At 36.8% G+C, this 21,518-nt stretch overlaps 1 pseudogene; it reads right to left on the reverse strand.

The window, feature by feature from the left end:
- Positions 1-2,111: 2,111 nt before the first annotated feature.
- Positions 2,112-21,518, reverse strand: part of LOC107311933 (uncharacterized) — a 158,398-nt pseudogene continuing 138,991 nt past the window's right edge.

Genomic DNA, 21,518 nt, shown 5'->3' on the forward strand with positions numbered 1-21,518 from the left:
ATCATTTATTCTTGAGAAGAAGCATGGAAGAGTTTTCATAGATCAGGATGGACTGGAGAAGTTTCCCTTTCCCTTTCCCTTTCCCTTTCCCTTTCCCTTTCCCTTTCCCTTTCCCTTTCCCTTTCCCTTTCCCTTTCCCTTTCCCTTTCCCTTTCCCTTTCCCTTTCCCTTTCCCTTTCCCTTTCCCTTTCCCTTTCCCTTTCCCTTTCCCTAACACGCAGGATTTTTCTGTACTTGCAGGCACACAAGCTTCTCATTTTTTCCTAAGCTCATTCTCAGTATAACACAACAAAATAGCTGATAGCAAAGGAAACTAAACGGGGATCACCATTCAAACCAGGACAGACACACAGCTTGCAGACCAAATATTTCCCATAAAGCCAAAGAAATCATTTTGTAAGTAGTGAACGTATTTCTCCCGAAAAAGAATTTTCCAGAATTTCACAAATTTACAAATCCTAAATCACAATAGATTTGTGGGATCTTTTGAAACTTATGAGAATGTACAATGAGAAGACTAAGAGAGAAAAAATACATTTTTAGAAGTAAAGAATTTTGAGATCATCTTGTCACTGTTTTATGATTTTTGGTTATTGGCATTCCACATTATAACACAGTGTAGTGCCCTGAAAATTAAAGAGTTAATCTAGTTCTGGGCACATGTCCAGAAAGAGAAGAAGAAGAAGAACTACATAGCCCTGAAGACTTTGCATTTATAGAGGAGATATAATCCCTGGCAGGGTCACCTGGTGTCTGTTATTTCTTCTGCTCTCCTTCCTGCTGTTTGTCCCAACTGCACACATTGCTGCAGCTCTATTGTAAGGATTTCAGTTTTCGGACAATCTCTCTCATTATATTTGATTTGTTAGATACATTTCTAATTATATTGTATTATAGTATGTCATATTGCATTCTGATTCCATGTTTAGAAAATTGGTTTGCTTCTCCTCAGATAATTCCTGCTGTTTTTAATTATTTGGGGGTTTCCTCTTTCTCCTTTCTGGAGGTGCTGATCTGCAGATCCCTCCACCCCACTACTTGCAGAACCGGGCCAACAAACAGTCAAGACTTTTCCAAAGCACAGAACTGGAGATTTTAAATTAATTGCAAGGCAGACTACAGAAGAGATTTGTGAGTTTGGCTCACATGGAAAAACATTCTGCTTCACAAATTTCCCCCTAAAATGTAAGCATCCCACAAACAAAATTAAATATATCAGCTGAAGATACACAGAGCAAACTCAATCCCTGTTTTCTGAGCTGTCCTCATACAGTTGTGCTGTCAGTGTTTGCCCTTCCAGAGTTTCACAAATGAGATCTTAACAAGTGTAGTGTTTTTCTAAAGTCAAACTTCTGAATAGAAAAGTTGCTCATTTAATTTTGAATTTCAACTATGACTCTGGTCTTGTTTTACTAAGGTAATGTTTGTCTCTTTAAATCAGTTTTTCCCTTAAATAATAACAGGGTTGCACTGCAGTATGTTTGGATTCCTTCTGATATTATTTTTAATCAATACAGCAAAGGGAACCGGAACAGCAAAGGGAATGCAACATTTCCTCACATCATGCATCTATCTAATGCAAAAAAGAAAAACTTCTGAAGGCAAACACAATAATTCAGAGAGAGCAGGGTCTGGTCACCAGTAACACATTGGCCACATACATTGATTACTTAATTCATCAGGAATCTCAGTGTCTTCATTCTGCTTCTGTGCATAATGTTAGGTTTGAGTTTCTTGTGCTATGGTTTTTTTTGTCTTCTAGCTGTATATGTTCTGAATACTGAATCATTTTTTAAAAATACTAAAAAGAGCATAGAAAAATGCAACTAAACCCAAAAAAATGAAGCATGGCACAGTAGGGGAAGAAAGCTTCTGGGGAGAGAAAGCAAAGATGTGTGACAGATGGAAAGGTCTTAATGGATGAATGGTACTACTACAAATAAGTAGCAGGCAGCCGGAGGGAATCAAATAATGATTATAGAAGAAAAATGAGGGTTAAAAAAAATGGAGTAAAAAACCTTTGACACCAGCAGAAAACTCTAGATTAGCTATTTTTTTAATTTATTTTTTTTTAATTTCTCTTTGTTCATTTATTTATTTATCCAGGAGATTTAATTATATGCTCCCCACAAACAGGGAAATCAGTAGTGACATAAAAGGAGGAAGGCAGCTGACAAGTGAGCCAGTGTGGACAATACAAAAAGCTCAATGTGTCCTTGGAGAGGAAGGAATGTACTCCAGGATTCAGTCTGGCATGCCCCCAAACCTGAACAGATTACTTTCTGACGATCAATACCTGTAACCACCAGAGGCCTGTTGCAGAGTTTTAAAAAAAAAAAGAAAAATTCAGCTTCAAAGAGACCTGGTCCCAAGCTCACATTTTATTTTTGCCACTGGGTGCTGAGGTAAGAGCCTTGGACAAGGCTCATTTTTCATCTCTTTATAGGACTGTGGATTGAATATGAAGTGCCACAGCGTGTTCTCAGGGCTTTGCTCGGTCAGTTTCCTGGACCAGAAAGAAATAGTTTCAAGACAATGCTCTTCCTCTTTGACCACAGCTGGTATCAGATCTTTCACAACAGCCTGATTAATAACTCTCTTTTCACATCTATGATTCTTTATCCACCTGTAAGGGAAAAAAAAAAAATAAAGTTTCTATTGTTTCCTTCACTTAAGTTCCTTTATTTTTTCCTTTTCTTCTTTTTATTATTTTATTTTTTTATTTTTTTCCCGAGAGACAGAAAAGCCAAGAGTTCATTATTTTACTTGAAATATCAATGTGTATGCCTCGATTGAAATTAAACATAGCATTTTCCCCATAACACAATTTAAACATGAAAAAAAAAAAATACAAATAATTTTATATGTTAATATGAGCATGAAGCAATAATTCATATGTATCTCTAGAGTCATAGAGTTATGAACAATGTGATGTCTACAGTTATGGTTCCACCTTTCCCCTTCTCTCACATTTTAGCTTAATTTTCTTGTCTTTCTTCCCATTTACTTTTAAAATGCTGAAAGCATTTCAAGGAAGTGTTAATGCAGTTTATTTATGTAACCATCTCATATTGATGAAGATGACCTACCCGAATAAAGGAAAACAGGACACAGAGGAACATAAAATCTAAGCAGCGTTTTAAGAAAAGAGAGAAAAAGAGAGTGTGACAGAGGGAGGGAAGGAAGGAAGGAAGGAAGGAAGGAAGGAAGGAAGGAAGGAAGGAAGGAAGGAAGGAAGGAAGGAAGGAAGGAAGGAAGGAAGGAAGGAAGGAAGGAAGGAAGGAAGGAAGGAAGGAAGGAAGGAAGGAAGGAAGGAAGGAAGGAAGGAAGGAAGGAAGGAAGGAAGGAAGGAAGGAAGGAAGGAAGGAAGGAAGGAAGGAAGGAAGGAAGGAAGGAAGGAAGGAAGGAAGGAAGGAAGGAAGGAAGGAAGGAAGGAAGGAAGGAAGGAAGGAAGGAAGGAAAGTTCAAATGTACTAGATTAAAGATGTACAAAGATTATGAAAGACAAGAGGTTACAGAAGAAAAAAAAAGGCAAACAAACTTTATTTTGGGTCTTCTGTTGCTTTGAGTCTTATGATATAGATTACAGTGAACTTTGAGGCTAGGAGACTGATGCATAATAGGTAGGAAACATAAGTTCCTTTTTCCTTAAGTCAAGGAAACAGAGACACTTTGAAAACTCAATCTCTTGTGCTACACGAAATAAATATGACAAATGAAAAGGAAAGAGCAAACTCATTGCCCTGATATTAAGATCATGAAGTGGAATTTATAAATATCTTCACATGTTCAACACTCAGTACTGGATAAGGCATGTTAATGCTTGTCAGAGAACTTGAAATTCATCTAACCAGAATGAAACCTTTGAGATGTTTCACACATGCAAATGCATCAAGTGGCTAAACCTTAAAGAATCTTTCACCATAATGTGACCTACATATCTCATTACAGTACAGTGTTTGTTACATTTCCCATAGGAACACTTGCATGAAAAAAAGCATGATTTCTCTCACATGTAACTAATGTTAAAAAGTGTGTTGCATATCAGTACAGTACCTGACTTGGGTTTGTTATTTGTCTTTATTCTTAACTCAGATGTTAATGGCTTAAGTGAGGAAACTTCAATGTTTTCACACCAAAACATTCTTTTTCACACGTATGATTTAATAATCTTACATATTTTAAGTACAATTATTTAATTACACAGGAAAATAAATATTCCTCTAGGCAAATGAAAAACAGTTATTAAAACCCTTTCCTGTTTTAGACTGTGGGAATTCTGTAGCTACCTAAATGCCTCTGAGTGTTAACCAGTTCTGAATGCTTAATACTGACTGTTCTAACGATGACTGATCAGTGCCCATACAAATATTTTGACATAAGTAATATGTTGTTTGTTTGTGTTTGATGATCTGAAGACTTTTGCGACATCTAATAAAACTATTGTCACTCAGAGAGGCATACAGACAGGGATAGACTGTTGTTAAAGAACAAAAATCCAAAGAGAAATACACGACAACCAGTAGTAAGCAGGCACCGTCTTTATTTGACTTCAGGCAAATTTGTTTTTCTGCTATAAAAATGTCATTCAGTGTCTCTCCTATATGTTCCAGTAGGCAGGTATGGTTTAAAGTGAAATATACTATATCTGTTCTTATCATTGCAATGTATCTTAAAAATATTTCTAAAAAATAACTCAGAAGAGAGCAGAGCAACGTTTTTAGATGTGTGTATATATATATGCCAGGACTGTAACAATTTCATATGTTTAATGTTTCTAGAGATGAAAACTCATAGTTCTGCCTCCAAAGACATCAATATCATTTCTAGGATCAGAATTTCATGAAAATCTTTGTCCTGCAGTTGTTTCAGGCTGTAGTCAGTCTAGCTTCTTGAGGCAAGCATCATATCACTGATGCAGGACTTCATCCAGATTAAGTATTAGCTGAAGTCAGATAACAAAACACAGATGTCAGTTAGGAAATTCCTTCCTAAGTTGCAAAAATTATATTCATACTTATGCCTATATGTGTATCTCAATTTAGATGTTTGTGTATATCTATCTGTGTGCAACGCATACAATTATATGCTTCTTAAACATTTTGGTATTTAATACGTTAGAGTAAATGGAAGTAGCAACTGCTATTAGTTAACCAGCAATGGGCTGTTCTACACTGGAATAGACAAGAAGTTTAATAATTAGGTAGATCTGAGATATAACTTAGGACAGTATACAGAATTGTGATGTAATTGCATAAATATATGCATAACTATTTTCTCCTTTCTGGTGAAACAAAGACGATGTGCTCTCCAAGAGAGATTTTTTTTTTCCCCTGATACGTTCAACCATGTTTCAGCATTCCTCGGTGGTGAACCAAAAGGGAGAATTATTTTATCTCTGTGGGGGACGTGAGTTCCCTGTGATGTGAACTTCTGTGAACAGAGTTTACAGTGTATTAGAAAAAGGAGGTTAATTTTTCCAGTAAAAGGTTGAGATGTTGAACTGCCATACTGTGTCTGTGTGTAGCATCCCACCGATAACTCTGGGGAACTGAACACCTGGGAGTAGGATACTATTTCTTGTTCAAATTGTGGGCAAAAACTCTTTTTCTTTGTTGAAATCTGCAGTGCTCCTTAAAATAGAAAAAGATAATACTTTAAAGAACTGTTTAATGAACTGTAAGTCCTTATATAATGTTCCTATATATTCAGACTTATCTATATTCAAAAGAAAAGTAATTGACATTTAAGAGCCGTTTGTTTAAGAGCCATTTGGATGTGGTACTCACAGATATGATTTAGTGTAGGGTTTTTAGAGTTAGGGTTCTGGTTAGGCTGCGGTTGGACTTGATGATCTTCAAGGTCTTTTCCAGCCTGGGTAATTCTATGAATCTATGATTTGAGGTTGAATCATAAAGTCCAGGTATTGGTCTATTTTTAGTATCACTGTATTTCCACTTGTTGCAAATATGCCTTTGCTTCATCACAGAACGTTGCAAAATTTGAATAAACAGAAAAAGCAAAGAGAATTTAAGTTTCCATTGCTCCAAACACGATATAGTGCATATGATTATCCTGGGGGTTGACTCAGGGACAATCTGGATCATATGAAAGGTATGAATGGGACTTCTTTTCATCAAAAAGAGGATTTTTGGGGGTTGGACTCGATGATCTCTAGAGATCCCTTCCAACCCCTACAATTCTGTGATTCTGATTTTAGACCAAGAAAGATGAAAAACCCTTTGAGAACATTGGAAGGATCACTCTGACTTCTGAGGATCTCACTGACTACTATATAGTTGCTATATGCTTTTGTCAACTGTTTAGTCACTCTGACAATGACATTTTGTCCTGAGAGGGTCATACCCCAGAGACTGAAAGACACTGTTCTTATTGTCTCGATTAATAGACTTATTAATGGCTTCAGGGCTATAGGCATTTTCTCCCCTCATACACTTTTTTCAATTTATAAATAACATTTCCATTATAAACCTACAGGCAAACACACACATATATATATACACATATATTCAGACCTACATTTGTCCTAAGCAGAAGACTTAGCTGGGCAGTTTTAAGGGAGAAAGGAAAGCCAGGATCTGTGTGTTTTGGAGTCCAAATTCCTTGACAGAAGGAGGCACAGTTCCACCACCACAGCAGTCCAATACATCAGCCTAGAGTGAAGTCCTTGAGATATCACAACAGACAATTACAAGCTGGCCTCTGGCAGTTCAGAAACTATTTTCATACTATACATGTAGTTTGAGAGTGAGATTTTTTTTCTCTTGAAAATTTATTGTAACCTTGAGGTAACTTTGCAGAGTTTGGAAACACCTCAAATTTGTAGCATCTTCATCATCATCATCATAGTATCATAGTCTCATGCGCGTTGGAAGGGACCTTAGAGATCATCGAGTCCAACCCCCCAGAATTCGAGCCTCCTGTGTAGCAGAGCGGCACTTCTACCACTTGTGCAACAGGGGGGATTCGAACCCAGGGCCTCTGGTGTTGCAACGCGGCATTCCTACCACTTGCGCCTTCCTACCACTTAGTCCTTAACATCCAGGTGTCTTTTGTTAGTCCTGTTAAAGGCTGTTTTGATTTGGTAGAGCTGTGATGTTCCAAGGATGCCTTCTTAAAATGTGCGTGTTGACCCTGAACTAACCATTTTCCTTATTAATCTCTTGAAACTCCATTTAGGTTCATGGTTTATCTAAGCTAAGCTAAGCTGAGATTCATATTTAGTGTATGCTCCCACTATATTCTCTTGGTTTTCACACGTGTAAATTAAATATATTATTTCTTTTTCCCCCTTTTTTTCTGAATGTGGTGATAATTTTGTTACAATTGTGAAGTCTTGTAATGTTGCAGAGTCATGTAATTGATTCCTCTTATATGTACCTGTATCAGATGGACTACTTTAGAAAAACTCTCAGCCACTCAGAAATGTGAAAACAAATAAAACATTCAAGAAATGTTTCCTATAGAATATTACATGACAAGCAAAATTCCTTTCTGGACAAGTGACAAGTTTATGGTCAAATACCTTTTAGCCATATCTGAGATTGAAAAAGAAACCTAGATAGTTAGTCAGTATAAATCTGCATATCTCTAGAAGTCTGTATAAAGACAGTAATGATCATGGCACAGTTGTCCAAGAATCATTCAGAAATAAATCTGAAATTTTTATTTGAGTATCTGATAAAATTTCTTCTCTATCCTTGGAATATAATAAGGTATTAGATGTAACAACTATATCTTAAACAAAAATCCATTTTATAACACTTTTAGAAACCTTCATGAAATATCATACATCTATCTATGATTCTTGGGAACTTAAGAGAGAGAAAGATACTTAAAAAATGGTTGCTATTAATTTTAAAAAATTCTTAGTCACCTTTAAGTTTTTTTAAAATATATTTTAGAAATACCCATGAAAAACAATTACCATTTTCAGTTTCCAGGAAGTGCTGTGATTCATAAAAATACATTATTCATGCCTAAGGGCATGAACTCTCATGACCTGGGGTTTGGGTTATACTTCTTCTCTAATTATTTTGGGAAGTCTGCTTACCAAGAAATTTAGTCAGTGATTAACTTCAATATCTAGTTACAGTTGTTTAATGAATTTTTTGTTAACTTCTCCTGTTTAAATATATATTTGTAAAAAATAGTAGATCTTTGACTTGGAACTCACCATCATTTTCTCAAAACTGTCAGGAGCTGTTAATATATTGATAAACATGTGGAGACAGCATTAGCTATAAAATCCCTTAGAGAGTTGCTGGAAAAAAAGAGATCTACAAATTCAAGTAAAACTTACTGCTTTGTTAGCCCAGCGTGAGGAATTCCTGATTCCCACTTGTCTACTATGTTTAAATATTATAACTCAAATATGGTTGCATAAAAGCTTATTGATTGGAAGAATCACTTGCTTTTTGTGCATTAGTTAATCAGGCTGCTGTTTTGAAATCTGTCCAAGAACCCACAGTGGAACCTTTCCTAATCCATCTGTTTAAGTCTCAAATGGTTTCACTGCTTCACTCACTTACCAGCACTGCTGGAATGTTAGTGCTTTATGATTAAAGGATATTGTTGTTCTTTTCATCCATCATCCTCAAGTTTACTATTAATAATAGAGCTCTTTCTTTCTTTCTTTCTTTCTTTCTTTCTTTCTTTCTTTCTTTCTTTCTTTCTTTCTTTCTTTCTTTCTTTCTTTCTTTCTTTCTTTCTTTCTTTCTTTCTTTCTTTCTTCTTCTTCCTTCCTTCCTTCCTTCCTTCCTTCCTTCCTTCCTTCCTTCCTTCCTTCCTTCCTTCCTTCCTTCCTTCCTTCCTTCCTTCCTTCCTTCCTTCCTTCCTTCCTTCCTTCCTTCCTTCCTTCCTTCCTTCCTTCCTTCCTTCCTTCCTTCCTTCCTTCCTTCCTTCCTTCCTTCCTTCCTTCCTTCCTTCCTTCCTTCCTTCCTTCCTTCCTTCCTTCCTTCCTTCCTTCCTTCCTTCCTTCCTTCCTTCCTTCCTTCCTTCCTTCCTTCCTTCCTTCCTTCCTTCCTTCCTTCCTTCCTTCCTTCCTTCCTTCCTTCCTTCCTTCCTTCCTTCCTTCCTTCCTTCCTTCCTTCCTTCCTTCCTTCCTTCCTTCCTTTTTTTGTTTTCCTTTTTTGTTTTCCTTTCTTTTTTTTTTTTTTTTTAAGTTACCTAAAGATATCTTAACAACATGTTGATGATTTTGCTGCTTCTGCAGCTAGCATCTCAGCACCTAGCAGAGAAATGTGGGCCTCAGAACCACATCAATTCTTCACTTCCTTTCAGGTCCACCAATGGGTGACACCTACAGCATAAGCCCACATCAAGTCTCCAGACACTACGTTTGCAGCAAGATGCTTTCACTCTGTCACACTGCTCCACTTTTCTGCATATTAACCTGATCCTCCTCCTAAGCAGAGTTTAGAGTTACTCAAGCCTGAATGACACTCCTAATCCACCAGGAGGTAGGGCTGAACTGCGGCTCAAGGCTTCCCTTTATCCCTTAGTCCAGAAATGAAGCTTGGTGTCATTCTCAGAAGCGCCTGTGCTTTATCTAGGCCATCAAGTCAGTCACAAAACCATGCAAGTTAATTGGAAACATTAAACTGAGAAGGATTCTTAATCAAGCCGTGACTGCTATTAACAACCAAGTACTGGGGAAAAAGGTGGATAATATTTCTTTACTATACATAATGATTGTCTCAAATTTGCACATTAGACAAATCCTCAAACAGTGCATGGGGTCACCAGCAATCCTGATCTGAGGTTCAGCCGTTGCAAAAATACACACATAGCTTACGTGAACCAGAAAAATGAAACCTGTCCAAGATCCTAAAAGCTCCCAAGCCAACATGCAGCTTTAGTGTGAGCAACTGTAAGATGATTTATTTTTTCAGATCAAATACACAAAGTTCTGGGTGTAATTCTGTTAAGCAGTTTTGCATCTTGCCACTAGGACTTTTTTCCTCTCTGTGTTAAGCTTTAATATCTTTTCAAATGCATTAATATATCTCTGGAACAGACACTTAAAGACTCCTCATGCTTTGAATATTTCCACTTTAAAAAAGGCTTTCAGTACTTCCTGAGACTTTATGTGCCACCTCTCTGGCACCAGAGATTGTAAAACACTAAAGAAAATGGCTCCTTGCCTCCCCTCCTCCTCCTACCCACCCCCCCCCACACACCCCCCCCTCCAAAAAAAAAAGAAAAAGAGTCCAAGGAGAAAAATCTTGCTTCAGATCATCCCACAGCCCCCCCCCCCCCCCCCCCCCCCCTTCTCCCCAAAGAGAAGAGCGAGACCATATAAGCAGCATCTTGGAGATTTATGCAAATATTTTTTTCCTTTTCAGTTGATTCAGACTTCAGGGGCTTGCTTTTAAATTTCAGGTATAAGCAGTTCCTGTATTCCAAACAGGAGCTAGAACAAACACAGTAAGCTTCAGCCAGCTTCATCTGAAAGGCTTTATGTCCACTGCACACTTGTTTTTGTCTTTAAATACTGTAGCACAGTTCAATATAATGGTAGGAGTTCATGCATTACAAAGATAAATTTCAGGAAAATAAGCTATGATTAGAGAATGTTTCAATATGCAATATCTGTATTTCAAGCCTGAGAATAAGACTAATAAATCTCATATACTTCCAGTTTTATTGCAAAGAATGTCTAATGAAATATGTAATTAAGACTGCATGTTACCACCCTGTAACCATTCGGAGTAGTCTAGCAGTGATTCAAAAAATTTAAACGTAATTTTTCTATTTAAAAAAATGATTTATTTTGAAATTTGATCCACTGGACAGCTTTCAAAGTCTCTTCAAGTCATTTTGGATAGCTACCTGGATGCTTTTCAGTCAAGGTATAGCTTAAAAACACATCTTGGAACAAAGACTAGAAAATTAGTCCTGGGTGCAATAGTAAATCTTCTCTGGTAGTCTGGCCATATTTCTGTACTAGTGTGCAAGTTAGGAGTTACCCCACTCTGTACAGTTCTCAGGTGCACTTTCAAAATGAGCTCTTCCTTTCCTAGCAACAGAGAAGCTGCTTGGTAAATGTCTTTTACAGATCTATTGACATTCATGCTTTTAAAATAATAACTTTATGGACACTTCAGATAATGAAATAGAGTTCATGGCAAAATGTAACTGAGCATTAACTTACTTGTAGGTCTGAGAAGGACTTTACAGCATACACATAAGCTAGCAAAATGGAAAGGCAATGTGCAGGGGTAATATGAGGAGTGATTTGTTATGCAAACCTGACAAAACTCAATAGGGAATTTTGTAGCTTGATGGAAACAAAGATTAAAGCTTGTAAAAAAATAAATAAATACATAAAATTATAGCAACATAAATTAACCACTACAGCATGCAATTTGAAATGTAATAAAGACAAGTTGTTTCTTTAAGTTGAACAAAGGAGAAAAAAAACACTATTCAGACTGCATGCACAGACCAGTGTTTTTCTGGGTTAGGAAATATGTTTTTGCTGACAGTTAAAAAAAAATGAAAGTTTTTGGAAGATCACACAATAATATGCACCTTAACAGGGTCTACTGCACACAGCATAGGGAACAAAGAGGAGAAATTAGAAATCTGCCTGCACTTCTGAAGGTAGGTTCTTACTGGGTTCCAAACATGTGGGATAGCTTGCACAAATGTAGTGTTACAGTAGGTGCATACAGGTTCCTCATAGGAAGTAGTGGGAGTTCTGTATGCAAGGATACTGCAGTAGATGGCAGCAGAGGGGCAGTCTGTCAAAATGGCGTCTAACATGGAAGAGCATATGAAGTACAGCGGTGGAACTGAATTCTTCCATGTGGAAAAAACTGCACCTATTGGCATTCATCAATGCTAGCCAAATATGTGGAAGCCAAATGGTGGTTGTGAGAATACTGAATCAGTGTGTGGTGTGTCTTAGCAGAGGCGTCAGTGACATGAAGGACAAGCCATGCTCTGGCAGCCGCATTATCACACTATGAAATGAAGAACATCTCAGTTGTCTCATTCACACAAATTCACACACTGAAACCAGGGAAAAGGATGTATGGAGCTGAATACTGACTTCAGTGTGTTGGGAATAATGATGGCAACGTTGGAAAATTGCAAAGTTTGCATCAGGTGTGTCCCACAGTTGCACAAGCAAGAACAGAAAGAACACTGTACACAAGTTTTCAGGGCATAATGAACCAATAAAAGGCCAAAGATGACAGTTTCTCAGACTACATCATTACCAGCGATGAGGCGCAGTATCACCACTACAAGGTAGAGTGAAATTGGCAGTCCATGGAGCAATGACATGTGAATTCCCCATAAAAGACAAATTTCAAAATAAAATACAGCCCTCACTGGGTAAAGACATGTGCACTGAGTTTTGGAAAGGGAAATGGGTGATCCTTCTGGACTTCCTGGAACCCCCCAAAAAACACCAACTGATCGCTACATTAAACACTAAGCTGAAGGCTTAGACTTACAGAGTAAGAAGAAGAAGAGAAGAAGACAGTCTTTCTCTTGCAACACAATAATGCCAGTCTCGATACCAGTTTGAAGACCATGGAGTGCGCTGTCAATCTTGGCTGGACTGTCTTACCACATCCACCATTAGTGACCTTTTGGACTGATGACAGATGGACTGTGTGCGCAACAGTGTCCTAGCAACAGTGTTTTTGTTGCAGCTATGAAAAAACATCGGATAACCTCCACTGATGTAGATTTTAAAGAGCATGACATGAAAACTCTTGACTGGTGAAAACACATAGCTAATAGCAGGGATTATGTTGAAAAAACATGGTTTATAGCTGAGAATTTGTTCTATCAGATAGTGCACAGCAATTACAGGAGTACTGCGTACTGGAAGAAAATAATTTTTACTCTTCTCTTCAAGAAAGGGAAGAAGGAAATGGGGAGCTATTAACCAGTCAGTCTCACCTGAGTCCCTGGAAAGATGGCAGAGCGTATAATCATTTAACTCATTTCCAGTCATTTGAAGGACTGGACAGTACCTGCAAATAGTCAGCCTGGATTTACAGAAGGGAACTCTTATCTGACCAGCCTGATTGCTTTCTACAATGAGATGACTGATTTGGTATATGAAGTGAATGTTATTTATCTTGACTTCAGCAAAGCTTTTGATGCTGTTTCCCATTACACAATAAACTGACAAACTGATGAAGTATGGACAAGGTAAGTGGACTGTGAGGTGTACAGAAAACTGACTGAACAGTAGGTCTCATAGGGTTGTGAACAGCAACACAAAATCCATATGGAAACAGTCAACTGTGGTATAGCCCAGAAGTTGATACTGTGGCCAACACTGTATCCTCTCCTTAATCTGTATTTTTTCCACATAGAGGAATTCAGTAACACACCTTTGTTTCATACACGCTTCCATGTAAGACACAATTTTGTCACTCTGCCCCTCTGCTGCCATCTGTCACACAGCAATAAAATGTAACATTATTTTAGTGAGAAAGATCAGCCTCTACTGCCATATCATCAAACATCTGGTTCTAATGTTGTGGGCCAACGAATTAAAATAGGAAGCATTACTTTCGGAGCAGCCCTCCAATTATTGTCTTACTGCCAAAAAGTCAATACACTGGAGAAATGTAAGTCCAAATTTATTAAAGAGAAAAACATACTACCTTCTCTACATTACATTACACTTCATGTTTTCTTTTGTTTTCTGAATGACAACTTTTAAGAAATTTTAGCATGGTTTAAATTAGTCTATCGTGATTACCCCCATTGTGCAATTTACTACTATTTTATTAATGCAAGACTAAAGATAATAATTTACTGGGAGAGGCAACAGCAGAATTAACCTCTATTTACCTTGACATAATAAAGATTTAATAAAACATGGGAAAATGTCGGGGAACAGCATAATTATTCTAACATGAAATTTAAATGTAACTTAATTCTCTATTCTGCATGTTTAATGCTTTAAGATTAGTCATCACTGTTCTTTTCTCTGCTCTTCCAGTATATATTTAAAAATATTTCAAGTAACTTCAGATAATTTGCTTATTAACTGTATCCTAATTTATTTCAAACTCAGAAACACTAAGCTGAAAAAGCAACTGCTTTTTGAAAGAAACTTGTCACCCTTGAAACTAATATGAATATCCATATCTCACCCTTGTCCAAATTTTTGACTGTTGAATCAAAGAAGATTCTTGTTTGGTTTATATCCTGCGGTTTTATTTCATCAGACAGCCATCAAAGGGGCAGAACACATAGAATTGAAAAATAACACAGCTGCACTTTGCAATGGAGTGTTCTGTATCTGCCCGTGTTTTGTTGTTCATGTAATACTTTTCAATAAACAAAGATGTCAATCAACTTTCTTTGCAGCACATCACATTTCAGATTTAAACCACTTCAGACATGGAGCTGCCCCAAGCTCACACATTTAACAGATAAAAATTCAGCTTTCTGTCAAAGCAGAATACAGTATTGATTGTAGACAGTATTTAGGCTGGTATCTGCTGGAGGTGTATTACCTTCAAACTCATACAAAGTTCACTATGGAGACATAAGTCAAAATGTGTTTCTTTTATAGTACAATTTAAAAAAAAAAAAAATGTTTTGCATTGATTATTGGCAATTTTGAAATAAATGGGAAAAAAAAAAGAAGCAGCCAGGACTAAAAGTCCACCCAGAAATCAGTGATGGGGCTGGCTCCAAATACATGGTAATAATAATGAAATCTTTGATCACTTGATTTGATTCTAGTGCTTTGTAAATTAGCATAATTATTCAAACATGCTTCATTAAAAATCACAATTGTACAAGTCCTTCAATTTAATGATCCAAGAACATACAAAATGAGCTAAGCTTTAAACAATTACATCAGTTTCCTACTAGATGGCCATGTCAGGGGCTGGTTGGTTACTTGTCTAAAGAAACATACTGAATGCGCTCTTCCTCCTTGCAGAGTATAAGAGACCGGAGACATGCTAAAAAGTAAGGAGAGCTACCTGGTGCATTTTACTGTTAATTCCCACATCCACCTGAACTTCTCTTGGGAGCCCAAAAGGTTAGATACTATGTCACTCCTAAGCTACTGGGAGATTGGCATAAAATCCCAGTAAATCTCCAACTAATTACATTTGAACTGTAGGTGTCATGGTTGGCTTTGACCTTTAAAGGTTGGCAGAAGTTTGACAGTCCTTAAAGTAGAACCATGCTCTAGAATACTTGTTCCATTGAAGATAAATGTAATGAATAGGCTGTGGAAATTAAAGATGTATAACAGTGTAAAGTGATGTGTTTATTAATACATAATGTTCCAGAAAAAAAAAAAAAAATATCAAAGAAATATGCTTATCCATGGCAACCAAAATCATCAAGAATGTGTTAAGAATGTGCTGACATTCTCCTAAAACTGTAGCTGACAAAACACCAGTTGGCAGCACTGTAGGGTTAAGAGAAACTTAACAAATTTGGCAGAGGGAAAGGAAAACAAACTCCAAGTTAAACTGTCACCCTCCACTTAATTCCCAATATATATTGAGATACAGCAGGACAGTTCATGTGCTCCTGTGAATCAGGTTCCTGATAAATCGTTAGTCTTAATCTGACTTTTTAGTTTGGGAATATGCTTTTTTTTTTTTTTTTTTTTTTTTTTTTCATATTGGGTAACTGAGAACACATTATATTAATCTGTGCTGTGAAGTATCATTTTACAGCCCACCACTCCTGTAAATATCTGTTGCCTAAAAAAAAGGTGCATGACATATTTCACCCCTGGCTTTCTAGCCATCATGCAGAATGCCTTGTTGTCCAGACTGGAGCACCAAAAGATACTGGGGAAAGCAATGTGTCAGCACTACAGAGAGATGACAGAGGACCCTTTGCATTTAAAAAATCCTTAAAAAAAGAAATAAGGAAAAAAAAGAAAAGCAAATAAGAAAATGATGAATATTAAGACTTTTACGTAAAAACTTGGCCATAATGATCCATACACACTGATTTAGATAAAACTGCTAAAATATTTTGACAGAAAACTGGAGGCTTCCTTAGGAGGTTAATTCGCTCTTATAAATGCCTGCAATTCAGAAATCACCTTTTGTTACGTTCTCTACAATTTATAAAGTAATTTTACAGCTGGTGGATTAAACATTTTAAAACTCAGATTTGAATTCCAGTGACAGATTATGAAGGTGATGTGCTTCATACTCTCTTCATGTTGCTTGTTAACATTTGTAGAGGGGCAGTTATTTAAAAAACTCCAGCACTGTTTTTTTGTTTTTTTTCCTTTCAACAAACAGGATTTTGAAGTGTAGTGGAGGAAGACGCACTACATTACTGTGAATCCAAAATCTGTGTGGAAACAGAATTCCACAAATGATTGTGCATATCTGGTACTGTTTACTGCTGCTTAAGGAAGATAAATCTTCAAGTTTATCAGATCACTAAGAAATAAAAAAGAAGATAACAGGGTGAGCTTGTTTTATTTTATTAAAGAAAGAGTCAAAACACTTAGATTTGCAAAGAAGAGAAATAGGCAAAAAAATTAGAAACATACTCTTCAATTGAGGGCTGTGTTAGTGATTTCACCATCCCAACTGCCTTGCTGGGCTGGCCACGGGAATTTACTGAATAAGACAGAACTGAAACGCTCTAGGTGATCATGGTGTTATTTATACTCTCTTTCTTCCACTTTATGAAGCAAGCTGCCCAAGCACACTTTTTCACTTTGGAAATTTGGAAAATGCTGAGAATTTAAGAGTTGGCTACATTGTCATTCCTCCTATGCAATTTCCAGCCTCTTCTTTTCCTGGCCCTGAGAATGATCAAGGACTATAACACCACATGGCAACACAGAGGATTAGAGCATTTCCCACCAACTCACCCCAACCCAATTAACCTTACATAATTAATATTTCTGCTGTGTTGCTTAATTTGCACTTCTTATGCTGGCTTCTTATGTCTTCTCCTTCTCATCCTTTTGAAAACACACAGGTAGAAATTGTCAGTAGCAATCTCTGGAAAACAAAACTTTCTTAATCTTCATTTTTAGATTATAATGCTTATTCTGCCATGAATTTAGTGGAAAGGCACACTGAATCAATCAGTGGAGAAATTCACAGTGATAATCTTAAACTTGGCAACATGTATCCATATAACCAATATATTTAAGGGAGATCCCACTGGGAACCCAATTTGAGACATGAAAGAGAAAAAGAATGACATTAGGAAGTGAGAAAGTTCTCCCTTATTAGCATACGAATGTGAGAGATTTTCTAGTTTAAGGCTTTGGGCAAGCATTCCTGACAGTAACACTTTTTTTGTTGCTGGCCACAAAAACAAGGTACTTGTTGATTCAGGAATCCTAGATCAAACAATACCTGAGATACCATTTTAAATTTACGTAGCCTGGATTTTCAGCTTTACAGGTCATTTAAGCACAACATTTCATTAACGAAGCACTGTCAATATTTTCCTGATATTGTCACAGGTTGACATATGGCACCATTCCAGTGCAAGATTTTCACACATTAGTAAGTGGGAAATCAAGTATATTCCCCAAGACACCTGAGGTATGATTAATTTTCTAATAGTCTTTCTGTATCAGTTTGAGGAAGGAAGACCTTGCACCAGAGAGGAAAGAAAGTGACAACACTAGAAAGAAGAGGCCTTGGCTTCTTGCCTGGAGCCCTGACTTGGCCAGCTGCCCTACATGGAAGCTCTTACCATTGCACAGCCTAAATAACAGGCAGCAGCTCATAATGTACCATTAGAAGAAATAATGACAACACTGAAAAAAAATCCATGAAACCCTCTGTGAAAAATAGGACATACTGCTGAAGGTCAAATGATGGTGAAGTTCTTCTGCCTATAGAGTTGGGGATGGAGGCTTTTTATGTTTTTGAAGGCTAAGACAAAGTCAGAAAAAAGCAGTGCTGAAGGCTGATAGACAGAGCAGATTCCTGGGGTTACTCAGTTTTGTGTAGCCCAGTGCTAAGTTGTGAATTGAAGCAAAATTTCATAATTTGAGGTGCAGAAAGCTGGGCAGATTTGGCATCTAAACATGCCAATGTCTGCTCATCGTCAAGAGAGCACAGAAGTGTCAGTAATAGGGGAATGGTTGAAAGTCAGCTTGTCATTTACTGAGCTGACAAAATCCCACTGGAGGGTACCTACCAAAAAAAGAAACGAAAAAAAAGAAAAAAAAGAAAAAAAAAGAAAAAGAATAAAGCTCTGCAAACTTATCTGATTCTCATTTACCAACTTTCCCCCCCTATTTTGGGATAACTGCAATGAAAACATCAAACTGCTAAACTAATCTAAATGTAAAATTTGTAAAAAAAAAAAAATAAAAAAAATTCTTGCTGACTGTGTACCAAATACTCAGATTCATAGTAGAAATGCTGACAAGACCACTAACCATTGCAAATCTGTCATTGCTTCTACAATAAACGTAAGGTAGGCATTACTAATTCTGCACACAAATTAGACAATGTAATGTATAAATGTCCATTATGTCCTTCTAGTGTGAACTTCATTATCAGAAAGTTGGTTTGGAGTACTAAGCATTGGAATGATGAAAATGAATGTCAAAGACGGCCCATCCAACACATTAATTTTCAGCTTTCAGGAGACAGGCTGTGCACAGAGACACAGAGAAACAAGCCCTAATCCTATAAATAAGCAGCAATCACATATTTAACGCATCACACCTCTTACAATATTTTTTAGATATTTTCAGTATTTTGTAGGAAATATTTTACATTCTTCTCTTTGTCTATATATAAATTCCTCCCAGTACATATTAGCCTTGCTTCAGAACTTTGCAGATGATGGCAAGGACAGTGCTGCCCCTTTCTGTAATGTTTTTTCCCTTTCACCATGGGATCAAGATTGCTGAGCCACCATCAGCTGAAACCGATGACTTGAAATACAGAATATTGACAAAGAAGCAGAATGGAAACCCAGCTCTATGTAAGTGGAAAAGCATACTCAGGAAACGAAGGTGCCTGCAAGACCAGCCATTACTGACACTAAAATTACTCTGGCGAAAATGACAGAAAAGTACTTCTGAGTGCTCTTCACCAGCAGTGAAGTAAAGAGAAAAGAGGCACACTTCAGTGGAAATAGGCCTCATCATGGCATATAATGCCAACACCAAACTCCGGAAGAATCTTTTAAATGAAAGCAGTTGGAGAAGTTATCTCAGCATCCCAGCTGTGCACCAGGCGTGCAACCATCCTCTCCTCTCACCAGCCTGCTGACATTTGCAAGTAAGAGGACTATGAGATATTTCTGCCAGTACTAGTTGCAGTGTGATGGGAAACTATGTGAGTATGAGGAGGAGATAACAAAAGGGCTAAGAAGCCTTTAAGCATTTGGCATACATCAAGAACAGAAATACGTTCTGTAGTGTTCATGAAAACATTATATTTAGGCTTTAAAATCCAGTGAAGTTTTGCCTACATCTTTAGTGGTGTCATTCTGGGAGTATTTATGTCATAACAGACATTTAATTAAAATAATATATTGTGGTTCTTACACAAACACTTTTAATATCTCCACACACATCTTCCACAGACATTAGATGAATTTTACATATTTATCTCGCAATAATTATTTATTTTTCATGGAACCAATGGGTGGATGTCAAACATTTTGCCCTTTCCAAATGAGCATGCAGTTCTTACACTTTTTGAGGTTAGAGGCACAGCTGTCTCATCAAAACTGCATTTTTCAGGGTATCTGCTGAGAACTTTCTGGCAATGTTTTCGTCTACAAAATGTACAGCTTTTGTCATAGCACTTAGTTTTAATTTAGCACATACACATTGCTGACAATAAGAGAGACTGGAGAAAAGTATATTCCAAATGTAAGAAAGGAAGAAAAAAAGAAAACTCAGGTCTAAATTTCTCACTTTCATTTGGAGCTCCATTAGCAATGATGATCTAAAAACCTCAAAATTCAGATTTGGTATGAACCCAGATTTAAAGCTCTCAGATATTTCAGGATGCTCTATTTTAGTTTGCTTTTTATAGAGGCAGACTCTCACAGCGTTATGCAGATGAAAGTATAAGGCCAAACTACAGAACTTTTAGAATCTTTACATTTGGGGTGATTAAACAGAACTAAAGCTACAAATCTCTATATAATTATGTATATTACCATGGAAAGTATGATTGTATTGCTAAATAACACTCACATCTGACGCTGATGGTGACTTAACTTCAGCTAGCTTTTCAGATCAGCATAAAAGTTTCACAATCTGAGACAGACTGAAAAGAAGAGTAAGTGGTCAATTTATAAACTTCTGATTGGTCTGTAAAGCATAAAACATCAGGATATGGCTGCTGGAAGAACTTTGCAGCAGTGAAGCCTTCTGCTCATCAGCTTTCTCTTACTCAAAAGTAGGTACTTATTGTAGTCAAGATAAATTATTGCTGGAAATATCTGTGCATGGCAGTGCTTTTGTTACAAAAAAAATCTGAACAATGCAATTTCACCCACACAACAATACCTTTTGTTTTTCCACAACAACAATGCACATCTTTATAACCTGAAACACGCATACTTTGATTACCAGACTACAACAAATGGAACAAGAGAAACAAAGTCACTACTGGTATTGTTTTGAGGTGGAGAAAGCAAACCTGAGTTGGGTGCAGAATGGGCTCATATCTTTTTTTCCTATATTTGTATCATCTCAGTTACTTAAACTAAAAATTTCCTTGGATTTGTTCATGTATACTTGATGAACCCCAGATTCTTCATCACAATTGATATTTTGCTTCAAAAAAAAGACTTTTAGTGGACTTCTGGTTGTGCTGTTATCAAGAGACATTTTTAGCTCAGATAAAATATTTTTTCATTGTGGTCCAAATAAAGAAAAATGCCTTACTCTGAAGACAAAGAGTCTGAACAGACAGTGGTCAGAAACCCTATATTGAATGCAAGCACACCCTTGTATTTGAAATAAGAAGCTGTGAAAAAATCCTGGTGTTCCCTCACAATCATTGTTGATCTTGGGTCAAACTTAGAAACAGCAATTCCTAACCTTTGCTGAACTGCTCTTTCATTCCTAGCCAACAAGTGCAGTCAAAGGAGAGATTTCCATCAATATTCACTCACCAACAGCAACATTTTTGTACACAGACAACTTTCACCTTGTTAATAACTATCACAGCTATCACACAGTTATGATTTCCTCCACATCAAGCATGAAGTATCTTGCCATCAGCACTGATGAGCAGCACTGTAAAGAAATGAATCAACATAAAGATCAGTCTTGAAAGGAAACAGGCAGTGCCTGGGAAAGCCTATAAGGAAAAAAGAAAAAGAAATCTAATGGAAACTTCCCATCATTTTTCTTTTTTATTATCATTAGATATCTGAGAAGGTTAAACAAGTAACTCATGTCAAATTCCAAAATGGACCTTCCGGAAGAAACAGTTGGCAGTACAAGAAAGAATCTTGAACATTCTTTAATATATTTGAATGTTTTTAGTTTGTAAAATATTGAAAGAATTCAA

Source organism: Coturnix japonica, chromosome 3 (assembly GCF_054131305.1).
Source record: "Coturnix japonica strain WE chromosome 3, WE-NBRP24, whole genome shotgun sequence".
Classification (NCBI taxonomy): Eukaryota; Metazoa; Chordata; class Aves; order Galliformes; family Phasianidae; genus Coturnix; species Coturnix japonica.